This window comes from Podarcis erhardii (genome assembly GCF_964252035.2).
Source record: "Podarcis erhardii genome assembly, chromosome: 6".
Lineage (NCBI taxonomy): Eukaryota > Metazoa > Chordata > Lepidosauria > Squamata > Lacertidae > Podarcis > Podarcis erhardii.
This window is the reverse complement of record NC_138510.1, coordinates 62,392,001-62,399,731: the sequence shown is the minus strand read 5'-3', so window position 1 is coordinate 62,399,731 and position 7,731 is coordinate 62,392,001.

Genomic DNA, 7,731 nt, shown 5'->3' with positions numbered 1-7,731 from the left:
TGGATAACAGGACTGAAGTGTTGAAGGGATTCTGATCATTGGGTCCTGATAAGCAAAAGGGAATAACATCCATCTGTGAAAACTGCAACTTACAGAGTTAAGGCACATTGTATTGTGGGAAATACTACTCTAGGGAATAAAGGGAGCTAGAAAGGGAGATTTGTTTTTGTTTTATTATGTATTTTGTATTCTCATTTTGTATTTTTCTGTTGTGAATCGCCCTGGGTTCTTTGGATGAAGAGCAGTATACAGATGATGATGATGATTAGTGCGGACGTGGGGGGAAGTATTTTAGCTGCAGGTATTGCCCAGCTACCTCTGAGTCTGAATTTATTTTGAAAATAAATATTTATTCCTGAAAATGAAAGACCGTCTCCATCCCTGCCCACATTGTCACCCATTTTAAAAGTTTATTGAAAACAATTAAGGGATGGTGTTCCAAAGCAGACCAGCTGCTGCGTTATGTCACATCCCACAAGTGGGAGCAGTGCCAGAGGAAACCATATCTGCAGTCCTGGCTTGATGAGAAGAAGGGCTGTAGCTCAGTGATGGAGCATCTTCTTTGCACACAAGCAGTCCCAAGGCCCTGGCATCTCCAGACAGGAAAGGCCCCTGCCTGAAACTGCAGAGAGTTGTGTAGACAATACTGAACTAGATGGTCCAAGAACCTGACTCAGGGTAAGGCCTTTTCCTGTGTTCCTAAGCACTTCCTCTTTCCACATCTGACAATTCCCTGAGGCCCAAACGCCCTGAGTGAGTGTAAGGGCAGTTTGTTGTTTATTAGTTTATTGCTATCTCTATTTTAATTTATCTCGGTCTGTGGTTTGTTTACAGTTTGGGTGACACAGCTTTATATACCCCTGACCAGCTGCCCCCTCTTCGTTGGCACTGCCTTTTGGTGTATTGAACTGGGAAATGGTGGTTTCATCTTGAATAAAGATGCTTCGATACTGTAAGAGAGGGACAGCGGCCATCCTAGAAACTAGGAAGGCACAGCACTAGAGCACTTGCATTCTGTGCTTGGATCTGCCTGCAGCTGACTACAAAAAGTCTAGTGGGAATCAACCTGAGAGGCCCAAGAGCCTCTCACCCAGTCAGCTTAGTAGCTGTCTCTTAGCCTGGCCTGCCTCAGAGTGTTGTTGTGAGACTGGAACACCGTTGGGCTCCCTCCCAGAAAGACATGATACAACTTCAGCAAATCACAATACTCAGTTCTAGTACTCCACCTGTAAAATGGGAATAATAAAACTATACAAATGATCGTTGTGGTTCCTCACCCCAATTTATGGTGTTAGATCTGTGTTGACACTATCACATATGTAAGCAATTACTTAATGATGCAGCTATCAAGTGCATGTGTATACCACTCTGAGTTCCTTGGAGAAAAAGAAGCGTATGAATGTAATGCATGCATGCATAAAAGAATAAAAAATACATTTTCACCCTTGCTGATTGATTTCCCCCCTCTTTTCAGCCACACTTTTTCTCTACCATCCTTGATTCAGATACCCATACACAAATACTGTCATAGAAGAGCTCTGCCAGTGCAGTCTTTGAGATAATGCCACGTGAACCTCTAGAGATCAGTCCAAATTCTGCCCTGATTGCCAGCTTTGTGTCCTTTCCTTGGCCTTGCGCACAGGTACAGCTTGATCTTGGGGCTACTCTGATGCCATTTGGGAAGACACGGATCACCCCTGGGACCTTCCACATGCAAAGAACTGTCCTTCTTGTGGAGAGCAACAATATTGATTGATTGATTGATTGATTGATGCTTTAAATGAATAACAAAAACAAACAACCTACACACATGGTCTTGTGCATTACATAAGGTTATTCACATTGACCCAAATAAAGTTTGCTCATCATGGGCAACATGCTAATTTATTCTAAATACAAGGTGTCCGCAGTTTGGGTTGTATCATCATACCGCTCTGGAACAAGTCAGGAGTGTGTAGCAGGCTCTTGTGCCAGTTACACTGGAGTTGATAGAAGCAATAAATCAAAAGCACAACTGCCTATTGAAACCCAATCCTTTTCATAGCAGCATCCTAGCTGCTACAAGAAAAAAAAAAAAGGCAACAATTATTTTTGCAACACTTTAGGATTGGTAGATATGGGCAGGAAGGATATAGCAATTTTAACAACTAGATGTTAACAAGCAAAGATCTTCCTAGGTATAGAAGTCTGAGGAGTAGAAAAACAATAAGGTAGGGAAACTGTTAGATAAGTTTTAGTAATAGTTGGATAAAACAATACTTAAGAAACGTTTTGAATGATTGAGTTCTTGAAAGGCTTCCCTATTGGTATGAGACGATTTTTGCCATGTTTTTAAACAGGTTATCCATGGTTATCATACTGAGTTCTTGTTCTGTGGATGTTTCTGATTATCAAACTCAAATACACAACGCATTGTAACAGGATGGTGTGCACAAAAGTTGATCCAAGTTGTGTCGGTGTGATACAAAGGGGAAACTGCAGTTCAATTTATAGTAAACTTTCCTTCGCAATGGAATTGATGGGAAGAAGTGTTTCAACTTATCTAAATTTAAGTAGTCAGATTAAAGATAGATTCATCATGTCAATGTGATATGATTTGTGCCTATTATTGACTTATATGTCGAAATGCCAAGCAATCAGTCTGAACCTGAAAGGATATTTATTCCCTGCTTTGACATGAGACTTTATACGCCAGTCTCTGGGGGTCCTTTTCAGTTTGATCACTCCTCAGCTGTGTTTTGTACCTCTTGGCCGGTTCTTACAGCAAACAGCTTATTGGCACAAGAGCAGGAGGATTTCATTTTTTTTGTTATTTCCCATAGACAAAGTGACACTGCATTATTTTCAAATCAGTCAAGCAACCCGGTGACTCTCACATAAGCTTTGCTTTTAAGTTTTTTTTACACAACTCAGCGGTGTATGAAAAATAACAGAGGATGGAGGGCGTGTGTGTGTGTGTGGGGGGGAACTCCCCAGGGGTGGAAAAGAAATAATTAACTTAGAACAGAAAAAGAGGAGATGCAAAGGATCAAACATGGGGGTCAGCAATCAAACAAATAGTGGGGACATAGAACTGATGATTTGCTGCTGAGTATTGATCAAATCAGGGACGCGGGTGGCGCTGTGGGTTAAACCACAGAGCCTAGGACTTGCAGAGCAGAAGGTCAGTGGTTCGAATCCCCGTGACGGGGTGAGCTCCCGTTGCTTGGTCCCTGCTCCTGCCAACCTAGCAGTTTGAAAGCACGTCAAAGTGCAAGTAGATAAATAGGTACCGCTCCGGTAGGAAGGTAAACGGCGTTTCCGTGCGCTGCTCTGGTTCGCCAGAAGCGGCTTAGTCATGCTGGCCACATGACCCGGAAGCTGTACGCTGGCTCCCTCGGCCAATAAAGTGAGATGAGCGCCGCAACTCCAGAGTCGGTCACAACTGGACCTAATGGTCAGGGGTCCCTTTACCTTTACCTTATTGATCAAATCAAACAAAACAGAGAAACTGTTTGAGCAAAAGCCATCTTTTTCACAGCTATTTATTGTGATGATCTGGACCCCATCTTTCAATAAAAGGATCTTCAAGTTAGCTTACATGCAATATGGAATAACCGGGGGGGGGAGGGGGAGCAACAACCCCCAAATCATACTGACTTTCCCAAGTCCTCTGGCAGATGTTTGAGAACAGAGCATACCTTCCCTTAGGTTCTGAAGCCAGACTGTTTTGTGTCCTAGGCAAGGCTAACTATTTGCACTCCCCCGGCTAACTTCAATTTTGAAAAACAGATATCCTGTAGAAAAAACAAAAAGCACAACACTTGAAACTGCTGAACTTATTTTAAATTGCAGGAATAAGTGATTTTCACAATATGCGATGTTCTTCCTCAAATGCAAAAGAAAATGTTTTCACACATAAACAATTTTGAATAATCTTGTGAATTGTCACGTTGAAATTTAAAGTCTATTAAAAGATTCAGTTTCAGGCACATCAAAATCTCCTTTGCAAATTCCGTCGCTGATTCCTTCAGAACAAGTGCTGGTGCTTAGGCATGTTCAACTGATGGAGCTGCCGAGCCAACTAGTCTCTTTTGAAACATTGCTGAGCGTATGTAACTTTTTATAAGTATGAACTTTGAGAAACTGCATTCAGAACTTGCCACCGACATGGGACGTGTGAGAAAGATCCTTACAGCAACAGAAACAATAGGCGCATTATCCAGGAATTTTCGTTGTACGTAGTATGAAGATAAGCATGTGGTGGCATGGACTTTGGAAGTCTTTGAGCTATCACTATACGTTCACAGCACAGATCTTTAGCATCCATATCTTTGTTTCCATTCTGCATCAGTGATTTTTCCAAATTCTCGCAGGCCTTAAGAACATCTTCAGCAGATTTTTTGTTGTGGATACAGTAGATATATCATACAGAAAGTCAAATAGGGAATTGAACTATTATAGCTGTTTGCTTTCAACAGATTGCATAGCCATGACTAAGACAGCAAAGTAGGAAGCTACGGTACTTTCGAATTTCAGCTTTGGATCTTGCACAGCCTCATACTCAAACTGCTGTTTCTTTCTCATTTTTTCTAACTTGTTCTGTCTCAAAGTTTGATAGCATTTCCAGCTCCTTTGCAAACTTAGTACCATCTATCAAAACTTGTCTATTTCATAGATTCATTTTTTAAAAAATATTCTAATACATGGATTACTTCAAATATGATAAAATCATCAAAATATAAGATAAAAGTAAAATATCAGAAATTTATAAGATATCACAAAAGCCAATCTGCATGAAACTGTGCCCCTCTGAGGTCTGCATCTTAGGTGGCTGCCAAGTTGGTCTAATGATAGCACTGGTCCATTTCAGAAGGCAGCATGGTTGGCTGGGTGGGTGGGACTCCCGACTCCCTAGAATTGCTCTTTTCAGGCTGATGGATGGATCTGGATTGATTTCCTTCTTGTGATGGGAGCCAGCGGATGTAGCCTCCCTGTGACAGTAAGTGGCCCTAGTGGTCACCAAAGTAAAATAGGCAAGGAAAGATTTGTAACTAGGGTCACCTTCACACTCTACATTTGAAGCACATTGCTTCCCCCTCAAAAATCTTGGGAATGGTAGTTTCTTAAGGTTGCAGGGAATTCTAGATCTGAGGGGTAAAACTACAGTCCCCAGAATTCTTTGGGAGAAGCCATACGCTTTAAATGTGTGGTATGGAGGTGGCCTAGATCTTCCTGGGCAACACTCTAGCCCAGAGCTTTCCAAACCTTTCGTGTTGGCAACACACTTTTTAGACACGCATCATTTCGTGACACCGTAATTCAGTTTTACTAGCAAACCAGAGATTAAACCGGGAGGAGCACAGGGAGTGTTTGTGTGACACACTGCAGCCAATACACAGCTTGGAAAGGTCTGCTCTAGCTAGCATTCTGCAGTGACTCTCGCCAGTCTATGTTACTTCACGAGGACAGATGATGTCTTCCTACTTGCACAGGGAAACCTGGCTTCTCATCTTGCTGCACCACCACCACTCCATGCAGCCCACTGCATGCCTTCAAAATCTGCACTTGCGGCTGCAATGGGGAGGAGAGGAAGGAGAAGCCCCACTGCAGAGCAGAGCCTGGTGCAGGTTTCATGGAAACCTAGGTGTTTTCACTACATAATAATCATGGATGAGAAACCCACGTAGGGTGAGCAGGCTTCCATCGATGACTAGAGAGGACTACATGAAGGGCCTGGGTTTCTTCCTGTGTCCTGGCCTTGCACAAGTATGTTTATTTCCCATCTTTCCCATCGCTCCCTGCTAAGTTTGGTTGAAACAGAACAAAAGAGTCTTTTGAGTGGCTTTCCTAAGCGATTCCCATTCTGCCGATTTACAGGCTGGTCTGTTGTCCCTCTCATGGTACGAATCAGCCCGGAGATTGCTATTTGGGTTAACAAACTCTTAATTCCTGACACAGGTAACTGTCACCTTTTGTTTCATTGGAGGCTTTTATTTTTCCAAGCACCACAGCTGACCCCCGAACTCAAATTGCACGTGCCTATTGATGCATAAATATCTATAATATCACAGTAAATTAAATTCCATTTTAAAGGGTTTCTATTTAACACTCTGTCAGAACTTTCACAGCATTTGATTTCTGGTTTCCTCTGTCCACTGGCAGGTTTATCTCAATATGGTGTGATTAATGGAACCTTATATTTAGGGAAAGCATACCTGTCATTACCATAATCTCTTAATGCTTGCTTAGGCAACATTGTCTTCTGCCAGCAGGGCTCCAAAAACTTCCAGCCTCTTTAGTTCTAGCAGAACAAGCAGGAAAGATTAGCTGGGCTCAGAGAATGTGCAGGATTGTAATGCATAGCTATCTTATGGCTTGCTAAATTATACAACTTTCCACTTCAATGGGACAGGCAAAGCACCTTGGAGGTGTTTGTGGGTTTTTATAAAAAGCCATCTCTCTCTCCCCCCCCTCCCAAAAAACAACCAGGATATTTAAGGGAGACAGGTCTTTTTCAAAGTTTAAGGAGTTGGCCCTGTCATTTTGAGGCAGAAAAAACAACAGAAACTTGTCTTGTATATGCAAACCTGCCAATGACTTGGATGCTGCATCATGGCAGTGGAGTTGTGTCACTTTTTAATCAAGCATTGTGGTAAGAAAGGGGTCACTTTGGAAACTGCAGGTAAACAGCCAATGTTAGCCCTGCTCAGAGCAAACCCATTGAAGTGAAGGAACATGACTCCCTTAGGTTCTTTAATTTCAATAGGTCTACCCTGAGTAGGACTAATATTGTCTACAGCCCAGGGCGCTCACTGATGCAGCGCCAAAAAAGAGGAAATGCAGCCCCCCACTCCAAAAAGTGAACACAGGTTTGCATAAAATTTGTGTATTTCAATATATATCTGTATGGATGCAAATTTAGAAAGAATGATCACAATTTAAATAATGCATCTCACTATAGTGGGGAAGGCTCCCTGCTCCCTGCTATTGAGGTGCTAAGCATTGATGGATCCACCTGTCTTAAGATCACTTATTCTTTCAACCAGACCAGGACTGGCAGTCCTGCCAATCGAGGATTGACCTACATAAAGTAAGGCACCTGGTCACCCTATTTGGAAATGCCTTGGCATTATCAGTGGAATTCACAAATTACTCACTGTAAGCATTCAGGTTTAAGGTACAAGCTACACATTCCACGTACGCCTTCTTCTCACACGGTTTGTTTGTCTTTTACAGATATTGTACAGAACAGGAACAATAGATGAGCTTCCTTCCACCCACTGTGGTTGTTTTTCCTGATTTCAGGTCAAGAAGAGGATTGTTTGTGGTGCTTGTGGTTGTGTGTGTGTGTGTGTGTGTGTGTGTGTGTGTGAGAGAGAGAGAGAGAGAGAGAAGTACTGTGAAAATATTTTCCTTACCAAGTCTTTTGCTCAAAATCAGAGTCCATTATTTTTTTTAAGTAAGTAAGAAATAATGTTGGGACACCATATTTTTCACCTGTGGGTAGAAAAGATATGGAGAACAACTGATTAGGAGGAGAAAAATGACCAGGAAGAAAAGACGTTAAACAACTCCTTTCTCCCCTGCCAGTATTTTACTCAACAGGAAGCTACCAATAGCTATTTTGTTTCCCCCTTGGATTAAATATCTAAGTTTGTGGTTGGTGCTAATGTTCATTGAATATTTTGTGGTGGTGTTTTGTTCTTCTAATATTGCAATTTTTACCCTTTTGACTCTTGAGATGTATAT